This window comes from Macaca nemestrina, assembly GCF_043159975.1.
Source record: "Macaca nemestrina isolate mMacNem1 chromosome 11 unlocalized genomic scaffold, mMacNem.hap1 SUPER_11_unloc_1, whole genome shotgun sequence".
In the NCBI taxonomy this organism is placed as follows: Eukaryota; Metazoa; Chordata; class Mammalia; order Primates; family Cercopithecidae; genus Macaca; species Macaca nemestrina.
The window spans coordinates 338,385-360,076 of record NW_027257572.1 but is presented as its reverse complement, the minus strand read 5'-3'; the positions used below and the strand labels follow the sequence as shown (position 1 = coordinate 360,076).

At 42.7% G+C, this 21,692-nt stretch overlaps 1 pseudogene; it reads left to right on the top strand.

Annotated features, from left to right (window-relative positions):
* The window catches only part of LOC139361139 (large ribosomal subunit protein uL23 pseudogene), a 39,906-nt pseudogene extending 28,647 nt beyond the window's left edge, over positions 1–11,259 (top strand).
* Positions 11,260–21,692: the final 10,433 nt, after the last annotated feature.

The following is a 21,692-nucleotide window of genomic DNA, read 5'->3' as shown; positions in this document are numbered from 1 at the left end:
GGTGAGGAGTGTTAGCCACAGGTCAAAAGTGCAGGAAAGTCTGTCAGTGTGGGTTGTTGAAGAAATGTAGGTCTTTTTTCTTTTGGAAGTCTCACTAGAATAGGGTCAAGGACTCTGCCGATTCTAGGATGAAAAATTGGGATATTGGACACCCTCAGATATTTATCCCATGTCTTCATTTAGGGCTTTTAATTAGTTTGTTCGACCATCACAATCTCAAATGCTAAGCAGGGCATTTGAATCTCTCCACAGTCCAAATCAGCACCGTCTTTTAAAGTTGAATTTCTCATTATTCTCACCTGATATACCTTATTTATCCCACACCCATCCAATAACATATCGTGCTCACTGTTATCTTGAGACAACACTTGAATTTTACTCAAACTGGAGTGCTCTTCACATGTCTTGTCCAGATCCAGTTTGGACTCATTCTTCAGCCCTGCATCAGCCAATGGGGGCTAGGTTAAACTGTGGTGACAGACAACCTCCAAATTTCAGTGGCTCAAAAATCTTCTTCCTCATTTATATACATCTCATCATGGGTCAGGTGAGAGGTAGCTCTGTGCTGTATCATCCTAACACAGGAATCCAGACGGAAGGAGGGACCATCAATAAGATCCCCATTGCTATAGAAAAGAGAAAAAAGCATGTGGAATAGAACTCTGTTTCTTGGAAATCTCTCCTGAAAAAGTCACATGTTATTTTTTTCTCACCTCCATTGGCAAAGAAAAAAAAAACCAGTCACGTGGCCATGTGAAAATTTAAGTAGGTGGGATGGAACAGTCAGAATGCATTCATAAAAGGTGAACTGAAAATATTTGGAGAACAGCACCAATGACTATCATGAATGCCAACATGCATCCCAAAAAACCCAGTGCTGTCACTCTCTAAACCTTTTATGTCTTGCAAAGTATTAGAACTTATCTGAAGCCATGCCACTCAGAAGGACTACAAAATACATAATGACATTTCCTTTAGGATGTCCTTAGAGAATTCAAGGAAAAGAAGTTAAATAATTTAAAAGTGCGTATGGGTACAGCTATTTACCACTAGAAGGTAAGACTAGAGATAGATCGTAAACATAGTAACAGGGATTATGCTCAGAGTCAGGGCCAGAAGTATGGTTTGAGGTGGGGTCATGGTCAGGGTCAAGATCAAAGTTAGGGTCAAAGTAAGGATCAGAATTAGGGACCAGGGTAGGGATCAGGGTTTAGGTTCAGGGTCGAAGTCTTGGACAGGGTTAGGGTTAGGATTAGAACCAGAGCTTTGTTCTCCTCGGGACCCACCCGAGAGTGGGTCACCATGGCTTTGGAGCACCTAGTAGCGTGTCCACTTTGAAGACCAGAGTTTCGTTGTCCTTAAGACTGACCTAGGGAGATGTGGCTGCAGGCCATTGAGGAAGGTGAGGCAAAAGCTTCCTGTCTGCTCCCCATGTGCTGAGGAGGGAGCTCTGCTATGGGCTTTACTTTCACATGTTACATTCTACAAGTCTTGTTTTAGAAAAGCCTCCCTGCCTTGAGGCTTTGGCTGCTCGTCGCTGCTCATCATCACAGCGTGCCATAACATATGGTAAGATTTAGGTTTGTTTCTGGGGAGAGATCTTGGTACACAGAAAGGAGCAATGCTTAGAGCCACCATCAGGACAGTTGGGATGAAAGCTGGGGATGGGCAGAGGCTGGAGGAAACATGTGCACACTGCTGTAAACACTTTTATTCATGTTTTAATTACTAATTTTTCTTACAGTGTTAAAGTAGTAAAAAATAGTATTGAAAAATTGAAAAGTAGCCATACTATGTACATTGGTTCAGTCCAGAAAATTGAGAAGGCCAGACAGGGGGCTTCCAGGTCATAGGTAGGTAAGAGACAAATGGTTTCATCTTTTTGCGTTGCTGATTACTCTCTTCAAATGAGACAATCAGATATGCATTTCTCTCGGTGAGCAGATGGGTGAGTTTGCATAGAATGGGAGGCAGATTTGCCCTCAGCAGTTCCCAGCTTGACTTTTCCCTTTAGTTTAGTGATTTTGGGTCCCCAAGATTGATTTTCCTTTCACAAGGTCTAACATGTTTTCCTATGAGCATTAATTATTCATTGTGTATTTTATTACACAAATAAGGCACAGATTTTAAAAAAATCATCAACTTTGTGGCTAGCTATATAGACATAATTACACGGAAGCTCAATTAAATTTGCAAACATTCCAGAGTTTGGGTTTCCAATAATTTTTTGTGATCTTTAAAAGGTAAAAGTATTTTTTCCCGTAAAGCATAGCAGCATCTAAAATCACCTGTAGAATGTCCTGCCATTTTTGTTTCTCTAGTTTCCTCATTTTCTACAAAGCCTCACTGAGGAAATTGACTTTGAATATCCTTTTACACTCTTCTGTTTTAGAAAACATTGTGGTAAAACATTGAATCATCATGGTCATAAGTTCTCTCCACATACTTTCTTTCTTTGAATATTTTTTCCCAGTGGCTAATATTTGATTCTGTTGTATTATGGCTAAAAGGTAGGCATGGGCACGAAATAAAGACAAGAAGTCTTTGGAATAAGTGATCCCATCACAATGAATCAATTTTCCATTGGAACATATTTTTACAAAGTCACTGTTTTGAAAATATTTAGCCATGAATTGAAACAGAGTCTGTAAGGTTATTTTTTTTTTCCCTGGTCTAAGGCAAACAACATTTTAGAGAATGAACCCAGGACACAACCACAGCACAAGAAAAAAATATGATAATTAAGTTTACACGTATGTGTGACTACTCTAACAGAAAACACGTAAAGAGCATTTGTTTTGATTTATATATCAATCTGCACTGTTTAATTTTTTGTGTCATAAATGTTCTTATTTAAAAAAAACAGGACTAGTTAACAGTGTCAATTACTAGTAATTCGTGGTATAAATAATTAAACAAGGAAGTGTTCAAAGAATATAACTGTTTTCAATAACGTTTTATTTTACATCACTTTTTTTACTTACTCAGAAATTGCCCCCCCAAAAAATGCAGAGATTTCCCATGTAGCTGCAACCTAGTTTCATCTCTTATTAACATCTTCTATCAGTGTGTCTCACATGGCTTATTAATATCTTACATAATTTGTCATAGTTAATGAACCAATACTGATAGACTATTATTAACTAAAGTTCATATTTCATTTGGATGCCCTTGGTTCTGTCTTACTCTGACCCAGGATCCCATCCAGGATCCCGCATGACATGTAGTCATCACGTCCCTGTGGGCTCTTCCTGGCTGTGACAGTGTGTCAGGCTTTCCATGTCATGATGACCTTGATAGTACTGAGGAGGATTGGTCAGGAATTTTGTAGAATGTCCCCCATTGTCACTGCATATTCTCAAGGTGAACTGTCACCTTTGATGTTCACTTGGATCATTTGGAAGAGCTACTGTTTGTCAGGTTTCTCCACTGTGAATTTATTTTTCCTCCTTGCCCATACTGCATGTGTTCTTTTGGAGCAAGTCACTGTGCGAAGCCCACATTTACGGAGTGAGGAGTTGGCTCCACATTATTGATGGCTGAGTGTCTACGTCAATTACTTGGAATCTTTTTGCAAAGGAGATTTCTATGCAACTTATTCACCTGTGTATACAAATACAGACACCTAGATAATTACTTTCAGCTTTAGTTATTATTCAACACTACAATTCATTCCTGTGTTGGCCATCAGTAGCTGTTTTTATTGGCTATTATTTTTCTTTGATATATTTTAATTTTTTTTAGTACTTACTTACTTACTTTCTGATACTTCAAGATTATCCCGACTCCTATACTTACTGTCCCAGTTCTAGTATCAGACATTTCTTCAAAGAGCCTGATTCCTTTCAGAATGGTAGGAAAACTTACATCTGGCTGCCGAATGAGCACATTGTTGAATGAGCACTTGTTCCTCATTAGCAATGCTAGGAAGTATATGTGTGTGTGTAACCTACCTATACACACCTAATCATAAAGTTTTCTAGGTAGAACTGTGTGTATCTATATTAAACTAAACATAAGTTTACGTTCATGTCTCCACCTCTGATCTACTATCACATGAATCATTCTAGCCTTCTCCCCTTGCTAATTTGTAACCTCCCACTTCAACAGTGAGAGACCTGGTTCCTACCATCTGCAACTTATGTAAGTCATTCTTTTATTCCAGATACAGATATTGTGGTTTTACAATTGTTCACAATTGCTTCTGTTGGAAAGAACTTTATAAAATAGAATCCAGTGATGAAGTATAGTTCGTTTGCCTTCAGCATATGGATTCTATTCATTTTCAAAGTGACTTAGGTCAACACCATTTTCCCTACACCTTCAGTGAGTTTTTTCCTACATTTGTGTATTAGTCTGTTTTGTGCTTCTGTAACAGAATACCTGAGGCTGGGTAATTTATAAGTAAAAAAGGTCCTTTTGGCTCACAATACTGGTGGCTGGAATGTCTGAGATTGGGCAGTTGCATCTGGTGGAGTCTCAGTCTTTTTCACCTCATGGTGGAAAGTGGAAGGGGAGCAAGGGGTGCACCAGAGATCACATAGCAAGAACGAAAGCAAGAGGGAAGCCAAGGAACCCAGACTCTTGTTAACTACCTACTCCTGCAGGAATTAATCCATTCCTGTGAGAGCAGAACTCACTCATCCCCATGGAGGACATTAACCTATTCATGAGGGATCCGTCCCCATGACCCAAACACCTTCCACTAGGCCCCACCGCCCCACACTGCCACATTGGGGGTCAAATTTCAACACGAGTTTTTGCAGGGACAAACCACATCCAAACCTTAGTAATTTGTAGCATAGTTAAATTATTTTTCACATAATGTATTCTGTCCTGGGATACTCCACATCCTGAGTAATTTTATTTAATTTGAATAGAGTTTGATTTACCCATTTGGTTGTAAAATTCTGCGTAATTTGACCAATGCATTGTGGTAGGTATCCCACTATTAAAGTATCATATGGAATGCTTCAAACCCCTATCCCATGGAGCCAATGGTTTCCTATCTGTGTAGTTTGCCTTCTGCAGTGTCTCATTAAATGAGGTCACATTGTGTGTATTCTCCTCAGACTGTCTTCTTCCACTTAGCAATGTGCATACAAGATTCACTCATGTCTTTGTGTGAGTTGATAGCTTGTTCCTTTCTATGGCTAAATAGTATTCCATTGCATGAATGTACCACAGTTTGGTTATGCATTTTGGGGAGCAAAACCTTCCTCTTCTAACTTTGTTCCAGGGTTGGAGACCTTCAAATTAACTGACAATAGATACATTAGTAAGAGACACAATACTTGGCTTCTTATTCCACAAGTATCATTGTGGGACAAAATTCATCAGATGGCAGGATCCAGTTTACAAAGAGGTAAAAATAGCCCAAAAACAAGAAACAAGACTAGAATCTGATAACCCAGAATAGCTATAGCTTTCCTTAAAAAAATTTTTTTTTCGAGACAGGGTCTGGCTCTGTCACCCAGGCTGGAGTGCAAACGTGCAACAATCTCAGCTCACTGTAACCTCTACCTCCTTGGTGCAAGTGATCTTCCCTCCTCAGCCTCCTGATTAGCTGGGACTACAGGCACATATCATATCTAATTTTTATATTTTTGGTAGAGACGGGGTTTCAACATGTTGCCCAGGCTGATCTTGAACTCCTGGCCTCCCAAAGTGCTGGAATTATAGGCATGTGCCACCATGCCCGGCCAAGTTATAGTTTTCCATTGAAATATAAAATTTCTCTCTGTAGTAACCATCATTTTTGATGATAATCAAAGTAAGACTATTCTTGTTTTAAAATTAAGTATAGTTTTGTTAGATTTTGCTTGATTATTTACGTAAGTGCAGCAAGAACAGGAGATGACCACATAGGTGCTTTCAAGTTTCTTTGCTGGAAGTTTTCATACAGAATCTCAGATTTGACTTTTAAAGGCCTTATTCAGGCTAAAAACCAAGCTAAGAACATACTATCAAATTTCAGCTGCAGTACTTATAGCTTTGTGTGAATTCCTCTCTTCTTGAGGCCCCCAAAATATCCCTAAATTCCTGGGCCTACCAGGAAATGACCTTTACTAACCTGTAAGGCTGTGAACCCTGTAATGTAAGTATCAGGCTGACTTTTCTCAGAGTGCTGTTGGGAGTGAAGTTTTGGTGTTCCAAAAAACAAAAAAAAGAATTAACATGGGAACAAATAATCTCTTAGCAAGGCGAGCTTTACTTTCTGCAGAAAGGGTGCTACTCAGTAGCTGTCCAGCCACAAGAGCACACCGAACAAAGGAGACAGAGTTACTTGTAACCTGATGTGTCTACCCTACTGCTGTGTCCAGTTACCATTGGCTGAAATAGGACCTCACATTTTACACTTTACCCAGTTGGCTATTAGTTTAAAACTTTCTTAATTAGGTAAAGGGAATAGAACAAAGAAGGAAAAGGAAGTTGCCAGGGATAGTTAAGGAAGCATCTCCAAATAAGGAATGGCATATACTATGGGTTGGGGCTTGTCTAGTTCTGTCCAGGCATGCCGGAGCAAGCTAGGACAACTGATTTGGAACACACACACACACACACACACATAAAAATAGTGGATAGCAATCTTATAGTAAGAAATTGTGACTTTTTACAATCTTTGAAGAAGAACTTTCCCATTTCTCACAGTACTTTGTTAGCATTGTCTCCATAATAGTCAACCTTACTTCCTTAAAATTGCTGGTCATAACTGATCTTAGGTACACTCCCAAAATATGATATTCCACTAAAAACTTTGATAATATAACCAAATTTTCCAATTATTTCCTGTTATAAGGTGAACAGATTCTTACTGGACTTTTACCAATAACTATATCATCATGAAAATAAGAGTATTCAGTAAGAATTTCAAAATTCTGGAGAGATTAGGCAGGGAGAAAAAGATAAATGCTTCATTTCTGTTTACAAAAGTATAATCTACTAAATTGTAAGTTACAGTTAGATTAAGAGAAAGAGATTTCTTAAATTCAGAAACTAGAACACTAAAGAACCAGCAATGCTCTAAAAAGCTATAAAATTATAATCAATTTTCATCAGTTCATTCAGTGCCATGTAATCAATTCCAATCTTGCTGGATCTTGGGTTACCAGTCTCGTGACCCCATCAATTTCTCCACCAGGCTTCTGGAGATCTTCATTGAGTCAAGTGTATGGTCTTAAAGTTATTTAAGCAATATCATCAGAAGTCTTTAACCAGAGTACCTGTCATACTCTTTTCCATGAGCCTCAGAGGGAGTCCTGTATTGGAGATGAACATTCTGACCTGTAGCTGATCGCAGGAGCTTTCAGGAAAGCATCAGGGGGAAATAATATCTAAATGACAAAGAGTATGACATGGCTGTGATTATACCACAGTTGACAAGGATATTTGATTTTTTCTGTGGCATACAATATTTGTTTGTTTGTTTGTTTATTTATTTATTTATTTGGAAACAGAGTCTCGCTCTGTCACCCAGGCTTGAGTACAGTGGTGTGATCTCGGCTCACTGCAAGCTCCGCCTCCCAGGTTCATGCCATTCTCCTCCCTCAGCCTCCCGAGTAGCTGTGACTACAGGTGCCCACCACCACGCCCAGCTGATTTTTTTGTATTTTTAGTAGAGATGGGGTTTCACCGTGTCAGCCAGGATGGTCTTGATCTCCTGACCTTGTGATCCACCCACCTCGGCCTCCCAAAGTGCTGGGATTACAGGCATGAGCCACTGCACCCGGCACAACATTTAAAATAATAATTGGAATTATGACTCGTAACTCTATACTGGCACATAGCATGGAGAAGGAGGACATTGACAAATTTCCAGGAATTTTACATAATTTCTGAAAACATAACATTTTAGCCATACAAATATAACACAGGGAAGGTTCGATATCTCTTTTTATTTGTATCTTTTGTAAGGTTTTGCTTATAAAAAATACATCCTACTTGTGAAACATGCCCTACTTTTCTTGCATGCTTTCCATAGATTTGTTTCTAGTTATTCTATTGCTTCTGGTAGTTTTATTTACACATATTGATTATAATTTTAATACTTAGTAATCTTTTATTTTCCAGAGAAAACTAACAAGTAAACAGTTATAAACTGTCATATATTAGCATTCCATAGTAGGTTAGAAAATGTATGAGTATACCATCTCCCAACATCTACAGGGATGTGTTTCCTCATCATACAATTTCTCATTGTGGTAGTCAAAAGTATGTTTATTAATGGTCCAAAATATCTTTAGTCTCTCTGTAAAAATAAGAAGCGAAAAGTATATAAACTTGAATTATTTATGTTCAGTAATTAATGTTTTAGTACTGTATCTTATTTATAAATGGTCTAGATATTTAACGCAAAACTTTTACTTAGCTTAACTTTAAGGTTAAAAATTACCAAAAAGTATTTTGGAAACTATTATTAAGCAGATTTACAGTAAACAAATTATTTTTGCAATAATGTTTTTTCGCTTTTCACAAGATGGCACAGAAAGTGAAGAAGGAAGTTCCTGCCCCTCCTAAAGCCAAAGCCAAAGCCAAAGCTAAAGCTTTAAAGGCCAAGAAGGCAGTGTTGAAAGGTGTCCACAGCAACACATAGAAAAGAAGATCCACATGTCACTCACTTTGAGGTGGCCCAAGACTCTGCGCCTCCGGAGGCTGCCCAAATATCCTCAGAAGATCACCCACAGGAGAAACAAGCTTGACCACTATGCTATCATCAAGTTTCCGCTGACCACTGAGTCGGCCTTGAAGAAGATAGAAGAAAACAACATGCTTGTGTTCACTGTGGATGTTAAAGCCAACAAGCACCAGATCAAACAGGCTGTGAAGAAGCTCTGGGACATGGACGTGGCTACAGTCAACATCCTGATTCGACCTGATAAAGAGAAGAAGGCATACGTTCGACTGGCTCCTGATTATGATGCTTTGGATGTTGCAACAAAATCAGGATCATCTAAACCAAGTCCAGCTGGCTAACTCTAAATATATGTATATCTTTTCCCCATAAAAAAGAAATAATGTTTTTCATAAGAATGACAACTTAATTAGAATCAAATTTATAAGCTTTAAGATTTTACGTTTCTAGTAAGTATAATATTAGCTTATTTGAGTAGAACTCAAGCGGAATAGGAATTTATGTTTGTTTTATATTCAATAGTGGTAACTTTGAAGACATAGTTGTTTTATTATACCAAAAATATTATATTAACCTTATTTAACTAAGTTGTATCCAAATCGTGTTAACTTAAAAAACATTTGATCAGTTCCTATATTTCTAGGAGTTTGGTGAATATTTATTTATAAATGCTTATTTTTTTCCAAGCCAAGTTAGAATAGAGCACTTTTAAAGGATTTTAAAAATGAATTTTGCAACGCTATCCTGAGTTAAGAAAATATCACATATACATAACACACATTAATAGACATACCAACACAAATAGAGATTTCATAGCTTTTATCCTGAAATTTCAACCATGAATCAGGCATAAATATTCTGACGGTTAATTTTAGACATCTACTTGATTGGATTAAGAGACACACATAGCTGGTAAAACACAATTTCTGGACATATGTGTGAGGGTGTTTCTGGAAGACACTGAGGTAACCCTGACCCAATGTAGATGGGCACAGATATGATTTGGCTGTGTCCCCACTCAGATCTCACCTTGAGTTGTAGTTCCTATAATTCCTACATGTCGTGGGAGGGACCCAGTGGGAGGTGATTGAATCATGGTGGTGGTTACTGCCATGCTGTTCTCATGATAGTGAGTGAGTTCTCATGATCTGATGTTTTTATAAGGAGCTTTTCCCGTTTGGCTCAGCACTTCTCCTTGTTGCTGCCATGTGAAGAAGGACGTCTTTGCTTCCCCTTCCACCATGATTGTGAGGCCCCTCCAGCCATGTGGAACTGTCAGCCCATTAAACCTCTTTGTCTTTATAAATTGCTCAGACTCAGGTATTTCTTCATAGCAGTGTATAAATGGATGAATACAGGCACCATCCAATTTGTTGAGAACCCAGATAGAACAAAAAGAAAGAGGATAGGGGAATTATCTCCTTCTGAAATGGAAACATCCTTCTTCTCCTGCCCTTGACATCAGAACTTCAGGGTCTCAGGCCTTTGGCCTCAGAATGAGAGTTACATCATTGGCTTCCCGCATTCTGAGTCCTTTTGACCTGGACTGAGCCATGCTATGCTTTCCTGGTTCTCTAACTTGGCGCTTTCCTGGTTCTCCAACTTGTAGACAGGCTATCGTGGAACTTCTCAGCCTCCATAATTATGTGAACCAATTCCCCTAATGAGTCTTCTCTCATCTATCTATCTACATATATCACATTGATTCTGCCTTTCTGGAGAACCCTGACTAATGTGATTACAATAATACAAAATTCACTAGTTTATATAGAAGACTTGTTTTTTGTCTTTGCCCCATTTTATATTTGTATTATAACTGTGTTTCTGGAAAATGGAACAAGTTTTTACCTTCTTCATATGAGGGCTAAAGCTTTTTTCTCGCTAATACTTTTGGAGATTTGTAAGATTTTCTTTTGTTTTGACATACAATCTTACGGAGGCTGAGAAATAATTTTTTTTTCTGTTTTATTTTTCAGCCCCAGGTGTTTGCTTTTGCAGATTCTTGAGCATGTTGAGAGCCTCCAAGGCATGGAGCAGAGTGCCTAAAGTTTCAGTGATTATAGGGAGTTGAGAGACTCAAATGGGAAGGGAAAGGTCTAAAAGGCGGCAGTTTGGAAGGTAAAAATTTTCTCAAAGGAGCCATTAAAGTTCTAAATAATTCTTATTCTTAGTAAAGTAATGCAAACAGGAAAGGAAGTAGACAGAATTAGCTCCATATTGGTGGAACACACAGTCAGCAGAGGTTTGAGAAGGGAGAACTTAGTCAACTGAGAAGTTCCCATGAAAGGAGCAAGATCAAGATCACAGAGACACCATGAAACAAAAAGCCAGGAATAACTTCCAACCCAGGAAGAGAACACAGAGGCCTCAAAACCAAAGCTAGGATAAGAAACTTGTAGCCCAAGAGTTACCTTCCAGACAAAGAAGCCTGATATTCCAACCCAGCTTCACAGAGTACTCACTCAAAATGTTACTGAAACTGTAGGCTTTTCAATGACTTAGACATGCATGCAAAAGGCATTCCTTAAGGTGGTACAGAAGATGGAGCCCCCATATCCAAAGATAGCCAAGGAGAAAGAAAGACCCCTGTTGGTAGAGCCTGTGGGCAAAGGCAACAGAAAAGGAGACAAGAATCCTAATGGGATGAGATCCTTTCAGATTTAGGCTTATACAAACTCTTGAGAATTGGCAGGTTGACAGCCATAAATGGGGTGCCAACTTTTCTACTCATTGGACTACAAGTTCTTCAGCATCCAAAATGATTAACAAAATGACAATTTCTAGGGCTTTTGTGGGAGAGTATGGAAGGTCTTTTTGAACCTTTTAATGCTGTCAACAGAAGAATGATGACATTCATAAATTTGGAAAGGAGACATTTATTTATTTTTATTTTTTTTTTGAGATGGAGTTTCACTCTTGTTGCCCAGGCTGGAGTGGGCAACCGAGATGCCCCCTGCTGGCAGCTGGGGACACTGCCAGATGTGTCAAGCCGAGATGGTGTGATCTCGGCTCACTGCAACCTCCACCTTCTGGGTTCAAGCGATTCTCCTGCCTCAGCCTCCCAATTAGCTGGGATTACAGATGCCTACCACCAAGCCTGGCTAATTGTTTGTATTTTTAGTAGAGACAGGGTTTCATCATGTTGGCCAGGCTGGTCTCAAATGCCTGACCTCAGGTGATCCACCTGTCTTGGCCTCCCAAAGTGCTGGGATTACAGATATGAGCCACCACACCCAGTGAGAGATTTATTTCCTAGAAAGAGTTGCAGCCTGCAGGATTGTCCTTCTCACAGACTGGGAAGCATAGCCTCCAGCCAGAAGCCAGAAACAGATGCTTCAAGGGAGATGTAAAGGAAATAGTAATTTATGCTGAGTGGAATTGGCAAAAACATATATTTAATAAACTCTAGGAGGAGTCATGAATATTTATGAAAGGAGAAATGCATGCTTGTGCAATTGAGTTTCTTGCTTCTTCATGGGTCCCATGTACAAAAAATGGCAGTGTTAGCACGATCGCAGGGTAGAGTTTTCAGCCCTCTGACCTTAAAAGGTGAAGCAGAGGACATGAAAACTCGCTCTGTGCATCCTCTGTACACAGGCCAGAACCTCTCCATCATGGGTGGTCTCTTATTAGGCAAGAAAGGAGAGGTTGATATCAGTGGCAGTGCCTTTGAAAGGGCTGGTTTCTGTTTAATCCATAGGGAAGAAAGCCTCATCATGGTTAGCAAACGAGGGAGTACAACAAGGTGTATCTGACCCCCATTATCCCATCCTGGCTAAGGTGAGAACTCAGTTTTGAAAGTTACTCTGGGGTTCCCTCAGCCAACAGTTGGTCTGTTCAGTCAGTTGGGAGCTTAGGATTTCATTTTCATTTATCAATGCTAATGGGAAAGAGTACACTGTCTTCATGGCAGCTGAATTTGCAAGAAACTCCTTTGGATGGAGTTAATGGCAGCTGTATTTTTCTGGGAACTCTGCTTTAATTGGATAAAGTAAGTTCTGGTAAGATTTCTTCCTTTATTTTCAGTATCTCAAATGTTTTCATTTAAATAATCCTTATAAGAACTCTTGATGTCTGAGTGGATTCCCACACAGTCATCTACTATAAGACTTGCTGATTCTTTTTTTTGTTTGGTCATTATGAATAGAGCTTCTGTAAATAATTGCATGGTAGCTTTTATTTAGAAATAACATCAAAGTAGTTGTCAAAATACTTAGGAATGTGATTTTTGGATTGTAAGGTGAGACTTGTTTAGCTTTGGAAAAAACTGCCCAACTTGTAATAGGGGAGGACAAATAATTTTCTGTGTTTTTGGAATTCTTAGATGGGACCCTCTGTAACAAATGACAGATTAAAATGAGAAAAACAGAAAAGTTTAAAAACTTGTATACGTTATTGATAAGACTCTTTAGTGATATAGTTATCCTTCTGTTCTTGGTGCTGAGAGAGAGAGGTAGCTTTTAAATGGGAATTTCCTTTATAGATGTAAATTTTCCTTACACAAGGGTAACTTCTACTCTGTTTTCAGAACTTCCTTTGTTGGCATTTTTTTCAAAATAATTAGCTTGGAATAATTCTTAAGCCAAAGGGACATATTTTTGGGTGGCATATTCTGGTTTCCTGCCATTATATTTTAGGGTGGCATATTTTGGTGTTATACACTGTGTTCCACCAGCAATGAAAACAGTTCTTGTTTTTCCTCCAGCAATTTGTCATCTTTTAAAGAGTTTAGCAGTTCTAACAGATATAGACCAACTTTGCTATCTCATTGTGGTTTTCAGTTATCTACTATGTTGAGCATCTTTTGGTATGTTTACTTGCCTTCTGTAGATCATCTTTGGTGAGGTGTCCGTTCAGATATGTGCATTTTTAATTGGGCTGTTTAACTTATTGTTCAGTTTTAAGAATTTTGTATGTATTTTGAATACAAATTCTTTCTCAGATCTGTATTTTGCAAATATTTTCTTTCAATACGTGACTTATCCTTTTGTTCCCTTCCCAAGGTATTTTCCAGAGTATTAACTTTAAATATTAAGAAATCCACATTGTCATTTCTTCTGTGTATATCAACCTTTTGTGCCATTTGTTAAAATTCATTACCAAACCCAAAGGCACATAGCTTTTCTTCTCTAGTTTCTTCTAGAAATTGTATAGTTTTGCATTTTTAGTGTAAGGATGATTTTGAGTGATTATTTGTGTAAGTTGTAAAGTTTTCATCTTCATGCATATCATTTGCTATGGTTTCCAATTCATTGTTCCCTCACTATTTCTGGGAAAGACACAGGATAGTGGGCTCTGTTAGAGTAGATAGACAGCTAGACATGAACAGGAGGTTGAGCTCCTGGAAAAGGGGATGTCTGGGAAGGCTCACCTGGAGGGACCACCAAAAATTCACATATTAGTAGCATCTCTAATGCCGGAGTGGACGGGCACTTGTCAATTGTGGGTAGGAGGGAGAAGAGGTACCTATGCAGAAAGAAACACCCTAGAACTCCTCTTAAGATGCCCCAGTCATCATTCACTCTGCAGTAAAAATGTCACAATATTGGTAGCTACATGCTGATAAGGACAAAGGGGACATTCTTAAAAGAAACCTGGCACCATAAGTACAGATTAGGGCAGAGAAGGACATTCAAAAGAGATGGGCGCAGTAGGTACAAATGTGACTGCTGTCAGCCTGCCTGGGATGGTGGGAAGGAGCCTGGTGCCAGAGTGGATTCGGATGGATGACCACACATGTGCCTGAACCAACAGTGAGGAAGTCCCACAAGCCTAAGTGGGGCAAGTTGGGGACCTAAGGCAGTAGCAGGAAAACCAAAGAAAACAGGGGCAGACCTGAGACCGAGGCAGGAATGTGAAGAAGTCCAAAATAAAATTCCCTGCACAGGACTCTTACGCTGCCTTCCTGCATGATCAGCCTACTCCTCCCTATTTTTCTACAATAAGCTCTTCACACTGTATTTTTTTCAATGAAGTTGTCTGCCATCTTCGTACTGCCTCTTGGTGAAAATCTTTCTTCCAAGTTAGAAAAGAACTGGGACATGAGCTCTCCCCAGTAATAGCTCCGTTTCAGTTTGAATTTCCAGAACTGGTGGCACTTAATAACTGGCGCTCTGACTTTAAGTGGTGCAGGAGGCGGCCAGTACGGGTCGCCAGCCGTCACACCTGGAGCAAGAGGGCCCTGCATAGCCCCCATCTGCCTGCAGGTGTTGTGCTGCCATGACACTGCCAGCAAGAGGGCCGGGCAGTGTCCCCAGCATCCAGCAGGGGGCGTACAACGACTACACTGTGAGCAAGAGGATCCTGCAGTGTCCTTAGCTGCCAGCAGGTGGCACACGGGCACCACACCATGAGCAAGAGGAGCCTGCAGTGTCCTGGTTGGCAGCAGGGGGCGTGCTGCCACTCCACTGTGAGCAAGAGGATCGTGTAGTGCCCCCAGCGGCCAGAAGGGGGCGTGCCCCCACTACAAGGCAAGCAAGAGGGCCCGGCAGTGTCCCCAGATGCCAGCTGGGGAGCCAGCTGCCACTTCACTTGGAGCAAGAGGGCCGGGCAGTGTCCCCAGCTGCCAGCATCGGGAGTGCTGCCACTACACTGTGAGCAAGAGAGCCCTGCAACGTCCCCAACTGCCAGCAGGCGGCGTGCCGTCACTATACTGCGAGCAAGAGGGCTCTGCAGTGCCCCGGCGCCAGCAGGGGGCGCTGGCCACAACTGTAAGAAAGAGGGCCCTGCAGTTGCTCTAGTCACCAGCAGGGGGCGCACTGGCACAGCACCGTGAGCAAGAGGGCCCTGTAGTGCGCGGCTGCAAGCAGTGGGCACCCGAGCCCGGCTTCTCCGATTACTGATGTTCCGCCTGTCTCTGCACCGCTCTTCCGGCGGCGTGCGTCTCTGCACCTGCACCATGCCCCCTGAAGCCCACGCGGCTTGCGTCTATGCGCCTGCACCGCGACACCCCCCAACGACGCGCGGGCGTGGGACTCTGCGCCTGCGCCGCGCAGGCCTGTGGCTCTATGCCTGTGACTCTGTACCTGCGCCAGCCTGCGCCGAGCAAGCCTTTGACGCTACGCCTGCGCCGGCCTGAGCCGAGCCGTGCGCAGCCCCGGCCTGCGACTCTGCGCCTGCGCCGTGCAGGCACTGTGCCTCTGCGAGGGTGGAGCTGTATTTTCTCAGCACAGTCCCGGAGAGCATCACGAGGGCGGAGATGTGTTCTCCTTGTTGCAGACCTCGGGGGTACCGCGAAGGCGGAGCAGCGTTCTACTCAGCCCAGGTCCGGATGTGGGGTGCACCGCGAGGGCGGAGCTGCATTCTGCTCAGCACGGACACGGGGTACACCGCGAAGGCAGAGCAGCGTTCTCAGCCTCGCTTTGGGGCAACTCGGGGCCGCATCCACGGCGAATAAAATCCTTTCTGTTTGTAGCCTTGAGTAATGGTTCAGTGTGGAAAACGGGAAACCAAAAGCCTCTCTGAATCCTGCTCACCGAGGTTCTCCCCACCCCGGGCTAGGCGGCCTCAGTGCGAGGTCCACACCATAGCCCGGAACACAAATACAGCATATGCAGACATGACACCCCAAATACGACACCCGCAGTGCTCACGGAACAAGCACCTGTAATGCTAATGCACTGCCTCAATAGAAAAGTTAATGTAAGATCTGCATTCCCCATGCTGCCCTGGAGTGCTAAGACAGTGATCATAATAAAACTGACATAGTCAATGCAAACGTAGCAAAGAACTTAGCAATAGGGTTAGGGTTAGGGGTTAGGGTTAGAGTTAGGGGTTGGAGATAGGGGTTAGGGTCAGAGTTAGGGATAGGGCTAGGGTTAGGGTTTAGGGCTAGGGTTAGGGTTAGGGTTAGGGGTTAGGGGTTATGGTTAGGGTTGGGGTTAGGGTTTAGGATTAGGGTTTAGGGTAGAGGTAGGGGTTAGGGTTAGGGGTTAGGGTTAGGTGTTAGGGTTTGGGTTCAGGTTAGGGGTTAGGGTTAGGGGTTAGGGTTAGGGGTTAGGGTTAGTGTCAGGGTCAGCTTCAGGGTTAAGTGTAGGGGTAGGGTTAGGGGTTAGTGTCAGGGTCAGGGTCAGGGTTTAGGGTTATGGCAGTTAGGGTTAGGGTTCGGGTTAGGGTTGGTTAGGGTTAGGGTTAGGGATTAGGGTTAGTGTAAGGAATTAGGGTTAGGGTTAGGGTTTTAAGGTTAGGGTTAGTGTTAGAGGTTAGTGTTAGGGTTAGGGTTTGGGTTAGGGTTTGGGTTTGGGTTTGGGTTAGGGTTAGGGTTAGGGGTGGGACAGGGCGTCATTCCTCAGCTCACCTGCGACAAATACCTATTTGGTTGCTTCCTCTGCCCTGTGTAAAATGCAGCTTCACTTAGCCACACTAAGTTGTAAGTCACTATTCCTCTACCCCCACTCACAAGTCAATGGTGTATTCACCGAAAGGCTTATGAAAGACTCAAAACTATGCAATCCTTTGTCTCTTGTCCCCCTATAACCTGGAAGCCCCCCACCTTTGTGTTTTCCTGCCTTTCCAGATGGAACTCTGTTTCTGAAAAACAAACAAACAAACAAACAAATTTGGTTTTGAGACATTTGGATGTGGGAGTTCTTCTTGCAGACCAGATGTCAGACCCTTGCCTGAGGCAGCGGTGGGGCCACCAAGGAGATGGTGGCCCTCATGCTGCCCCAGTCTCACTCCTACAGGCTCACCCCCAATCTGGCCCACGATGCAATGTGACTACAGAGAAGTGGGACATACTCACTGTAGGTACTGCTGATACTCATGCGCATTCTTCCCATGAACAGCATGAACGTTGACCAACTCCAGCGTAATGAGGAACAAGATCAGGCTGAGCACAGGGGACAGTAGTCTGAAACTAAAAACAGATGAAAGTAAATTCAAACCTGAGGAACGTTGGTATTTTCCACCTTCATCAGGAAAAAGATGTTTCACCTCATCAACATCCTTAAGTCCCAACTTCTCAAAAAATAATTTTCCTAATCCTGAGAGCCCAATGCCTGCTTCCAGCCCCCAGGCCCGTGGCTGGCGGGAGTGCCCAGTGTAGCCCTTGCTCCCGGCCCATCCTGCACGTCCGCATTCCTTGCTCATCAGTCATCGTCTGAGACTCTCAGACATCTGACGGTCTATGTCAGGGCTGCCAGGGGCTCTGCACACTCACGGGGCACCAGGCAGGCCCAGTCTGTGCCCAGCAGCCCCCCTGCTCCCTGCCCTCTGACATCTAGGGAGGGACTCTCACCAGAGGAAAACAAATGGCTTCAATATGAAAGCAGGCTCAATGCCACCAGATTAAAGAAATCCCAACTAAAGTAAGATCTTATTTTTCCCATGAAACTAGTTGAGACATTTAAAAATATTCTGGTTTTGGAGAGTGGTAATAAGAGAATGACCTTGTCTTATAAACTGCTGGTAAGAGTGTAAATTAAGTAACACCCTTCTGGAGGGGAATCCAGTGATATCTATTTAAAGCTTTAAAAACACAGATACCACTCAACCCAAAAGTTCTAGAAATGTATCCAAAATGGTCATTTTTTAAGGATGTAGCACATTCTAAAATATACACTGTAAGTGAAGGAACCATAATGCTGTTAATCTGCTATTAAGTTAATCTGCTGTTATATTTTAAATCCAAATCTAGTTAATCTGCTGTTATACTTTAAATCCGAATATTCATTTAGGTAGATGGAACCCACATTTCCATAGGCCAAATTACAAACACTATTTAAAATAGTATGTACTATAACTTTCTATGAAAATCAGCATGGGGAGTCCTCACAGTCCTCAGATAACATCATTTCGTTCAACACCGTTTCATCACAACATCAGTGAGAAAAGAATTCGATACACCGTGAGGGCCACGGTCTGTGTGGAGAAGCACGTTCTGCATGGGTTTTCTCCCATCCCCCAGTTTCCTCCCACATCCCAGAGCCGTGCACATTAGGTGAACTGGTGCATCTCCATGGTCCCAGAGTGAGTGTGGGTGTGGGACTGGCCCTTCGAAGGAACCACGTCCTGTCCAGGGTGGGTCCTGCCTTGTACCCGGAGCTGCCGGGATAGGCTCCAGCCACCCACAACTCTGAACTGGAATGAACAGGTTGGAAAATGAATGAATGAATGAATGAATGAATGAATACAAATTATAAGAACTTGTCTTATATAAAGTCTACCATCATCATATAAGTGCTCGACAGTGCGTGTCGGTACAAAAGTGCTCAGTGACCCACACATTTGTTCCTGTTGGTGCTGGAGCTGTGGGTGGGGGGAAGGGGGCGGGCCTGGGGAGGTCTCGCTCTGCAAACATTTACTGCCTCATTTAACCACCACAGGACTGCCGGACTGCCGTCACTCACTGCCTCGCCAAACACTGAGTAGTTCTCACTTGTTTTTATTCATCTTTCTTAAATGTCCATAGAGCTCATATGTACCTCAATGTTTAACACTGTAAGTGTTTTGGGTCTTTCTTTAGAAATTTGGTAATATTTTTATGACTAGAAACATGCTGTGGGAACTTAACTTTTGTTTCCACTGTGCAAGGAAAATAAATCTCAGTACCCCAAACTCACTAAGCCAAAGGGAAAAGTCAAGCTAGGAACTGCCTCAGGCAAACCTGCCTCCCATTTTATTCCTAAATAAGGTGGCTACAAGAGAAAAAAGCTACATACAGACCTCCCTCACAGTTTGTCCACAAGGAAATGCCTCGTGGGCCTCAAGATCTCTACCCGGAAAGACTTCTGCTGAATTTCACCCTGGCAATGCAGTTGCCAGCTGATCTTCCCAGGGGTGGGACAGGGCGTCATCCCTCAGCTCACCTGACACAAATACCTATATGATTGCTTCCTCTGCCCTGTGTAAAATGCAGCTTCACTGAGCCACACTAAGTTGTAAGTCACTATTCCTCTACCCCCACTCACAAGTCTATTGTGTATTCACCGAAAGGCTTATGAAAGACTCAAAACAATGCAATCCTTTGTCTCTTGTCCACCTATAACCTGGAAAGCCCCACCTTTGTGTTTTCCTGCCTTTCCCCAAGTACCTGGGGCACATGCTGTCAGGATCTCCTGAGGCTGTCACAGCACGTCCTTAACCCTGGGAAAGTAAACTTTCTAAAAGGATTGAGACCTGTCTCAGATACGTTGGGTTCATACTCTCAGTTGTGAACTCCAAGTATATCAACACCTGTTGATGGGTTTAGTGAGGGGCCTATTGTGTGTGTCTTCAGTGGGGACTGGAACTGCATCTGTGACGACTTCCTGCCCCACAGTGCCCCTCCAGAACAGGAAAGTGAGCACACACCTACTCCATATACGCAGGTAGTTCTGCCGCTGGAAAGACCGCAACATCCTCTCCACCCACTGCCTGTGTCTCAGCTCCGAGGCAATGGTGACCTGGCCAGACACGTGGTGACACTGCTTGCCGATGCTTTGGAGCACAACCAGCACTTCCAGCACAATCCTGGGGCAGAAGAGGGTAGGAAAGGGTGTGCTGCAGAGCTCACGGAGCAGCTGGGGCCACCTGCAAACAGAGCCAGACTTGGAGCAGGCATTGTGATCCTGACCTGTACCTCACTATCCTTCTGTACCTGCAAGGCTGCGGCTTTCTGGGAGCCAGGGCTAGCTGCGTATCACTGGTGGGTCTGCAGGGACAACCGTGACATGCGGCAAGTGTTAATTAAATACACTGAATTGTGGCAAACAGAATGTGACATTCACAGCCTCATCAGCTGTGCCACGCTTGCACAGAGATTGTCAAAACTGATCTCATAATTCCTCTTGGAGCAGTAACAGTGGGATTCTAAGACTACTTTATAAAATCTAAAACGTAGAAAATGTCTAAGTTTGCTATGCCAATCTGCAGAATCAATGTTTCAACAGTTGTCAGGATGTCCTGGAACTTACGTCTCGGTAGGAAGATGATCCAAGTCCTTTAAAACACAATGATTCTCAGGCACATGGTGATACAGCTCATCCGTCATTTTTGTAATTAAAGAGTGGCTGACATTTGTTTCAGAATTATCTTCTAATCTGAAAAATAGAAAATATTTAAAGATACATGACAATTAAAATGCCCACATTAGTGCCCATGCACAATAATGGTTAATGGTTCACTGAGCAGCAACCTGACTGTGAATCTTAGTTTCCCCAAATATAAAATGTAAAAAGCCACCATCACGGGACAGTGGAGAAAGAAACGATGCCCTATGCCAAAAGCAAAGTCCAATGATGACTGATGATGAGACGATGAACCACCTGCGTATTCTTCCTGCTGAACAAGTATGTCTGCTGTTGTCTACGATTCCAGAATGCATGCCTCCATCCCCACTTCTCTCCTGAGCTTCAGACCCATCTTTCTTCCTGCCTACTCAGTAGTTCTCATGGACGCCATTGTCTACCCACAAAACCTGCCTCTTGTTCCATGTTCAGTCTCCACCAGGGCCCCAGGCCAGCTGGAAGATCGCATTCAGCATCACTTGCAGCTCCTCACAGCCACCAGGGCCCAGAAATTCCTCCTTCCCCTTTTATCTTCCAACAGCCTCACTAAAGAAGAAATGCTGCTGAAACTAACAGTACCAGACAAGCTTGAGGTCAGCCAGGCCCCAGGATGCCACGTACCTGACTGCTTCCCAAGTGAGTTCTTCGGGGAAAGGCAGCAGAGCCCAAACCCTGATACTCTCCTCACAGCTCAGCACCTGGGATGAAATGTTTTATTGACTTTGTAGATTTCACGGTAACTTCCTAGAAAATCTGTTTTTAGATTATTATGGATGTTACATCACTCTCTAGAAAATACGTATCTATAAAATTATTACAAATTCTAAACATTTTAAAACCAGAGGGCGGGTGTCAGTTCTTCACTACAGATGGGGGAAGGCTGGGGAAACCACCAGGGGATTGGTAGGGAGTGAACGTCTGGGGTGGCTATGACCATATTCACAGGTTCTTTCGACACCTGCCATTGAGAGGGAGGACCCCACCAAATCTGCACGAGCTCTGGTGACTGGCCTGGAACCAGCAGAACACAGCAGGTGTGAAGATGCTGCACGTTATGCAAAGCCATGTCAGAG